This window comes from Gossypium arboreum, chromosome 2, assembly GCF_025698485.1.
Source record: "Gossypium arboreum isolate Shixiya-1 chromosome 2, ASM2569848v2, whole genome shotgun sequence".
Lineage (NCBI taxonomy): Eukaryota > Viridiplantae > Streptophyta > Magnoliopsida > Malvales > Malvaceae > Gossypium > Gossypium arboreum.
The window spans coordinates 26187605-26189419 of record NC_069071.1 but is presented as its reverse complement, the minus strand read 5'-3'; the positions used below and the strand labels follow the sequence as shown (position 1 = coordinate 26189419).

General features: G+C 37.2%; 1 non-coding gene across 1 annotated transcript; it reads left to right on the top strand.

Annotated features, from left to right (window-relative positions):
* The first annotated feature begins 654 nt into the window (after positions 1-654).
* Positions 655-761, top strand: LOC128289990 (small nucleolar RNA R71). The gene has a single exon (XR_008279630.1). It is a non-coding gene; the product is annotated as a small nucleolar RNA R71 (small nucleolar RNA).
* Positions 762-1815: the final 1054 nt, after the last annotated feature.

Here is a 1815-nt window from a genome sequence, read left to right as displayed (position 1 = left end):
AGCTGTCCAATCTGAGTTTCGAGCCCCTGGATTGATGCTTGTTGATTTTTGAGTGCTGCCTTGGTATTCTGAAAATGAATTTCTGACACTGAGATGAATTTTGTTAGCATCTCCTCAAGGTTCAGCTTTTTCTCTTGTTGGTAGGGTGGTCGTTAGGAGCTTGGAGGTGGTGGTCTCTGATTCCCTTGGCCTCCCCATGAAAAATTTGGGTGGTTTCTCCAACTTGCATTGTAAGTATTGCTATAAGGATTGTTTTGAGATTGAGGATTGTTACCCATGTAATTTAACTGCTCATTCTTCAAGTTGTGGCCATAAGGTGGGTATTCTAACCTATTTAATCCACCTCCACTCGCTTCGTACTCCTTTACTGGTTGAACCTATGAAGAACTAAGGAAACCATTAATTTTCTTATTCAAGAGTTCTACCTGATTAGAGAGCATGGTGACTGAATCGATGTTATAAACGCCGGCTGTTTTCGTTGGCTTTGTCCTCATGACTTGCCACTGATAGTTATTTAGTGAAATCTCCTCTACAAATTCATAGGAAACTTCAGGTGTCTTATTATTGATGGTTCCGCCAGTAGCTGCGTCAACCATCTGCCGAGTCGAAGGATTCAGGCCATTATGAAAGGTTTGAACCTGTAACTAGAGTGGTAACCCATGGTGAGGGCATCTTCTCAAGAGGTCCTTGTATCTCTCCCATGCATCGTAGAGTGTTTCTAAATCTATCTACACAAAAGACGAGATATCATTACATAATTTAGTTGTTTTAGCCGGTGAAAAATATTTTAATAAAAAATTTTTGGTCTTTTGTTCCCAAGTAGTGATTGACCCCCGTGGTAATGAATTCAACCACTGTTTAGCTTTGTTTCTCAATGAAAAAGGGAATAACCAAAGGCAAATGGCGTCATCAGAAATGCCATTTATTTTAAAAGTGTCGCAAAATTCTAAGAAATTTTCCAAGTGAGCATTGGGATCTTCGTCTGGTAAACCATCAAACTGAACAAATTGCTGTATGATTTGAATTTTGTTAGGTTTCAATTCAAAAGTATTTGCAACTACAGCAGGTCTAACTATTCTCGATTCAGTTCCTGATAAAGAAGGTTTAGCATAATCATACATAGCGTGCAGAGCAGGATTCTGATTAACAGCAATCGCAGGAGGTAGCAGATTTTCTTGGTTTTCAGTCATCTCCTTGATTGTGGTTGAAGTATCGTCCTCGTGCTCTTCCTCAGTGTATCGTAATCTTTGCCTTATTTCTCTTTGGTTTCTGCAAACTGTGCGATCGAGCTCACTATCAAACAGTAATGGTTCTGACGGGTTTCTTCTGGTCATAAACTAGAAAAACTTGTCAGAAGAAAATAAATGAAGAATTAGAAAAGAAAATAAAAAATTAAATTGCAATAAAAGTAAAATGGCTAAAGTAATAAAAATCGAGTGTTCCTAATATCCTAGTTCCCCGACAACAGTGTCAAAAACTTGATACGTGATATTCGTGACAGGTTGTAAAGATTTATGAAAGGATCATTCTTGAGACTAACTTATTATCACGATTAAGGCAAGTGTACCTATCGAACAGTAGTATAGTTCAGCAAGACCAGATTGTTGAACCCAAAGGAACTACGAGTACTAGATTTACTTCCTTTTTATTATCTAGTCTAAAAATTAAAAGGTATGGTTATCTAAACTAATTACTAACTAAGAATGCACAGAAAGAAAATTTGGGAAAATACTTTTGGGAAAATTTGATTGATTAAGACAATACCTAAAATCCACCTAGACTTCACTTGTTATTTGACTCTGAATCAGACGATTT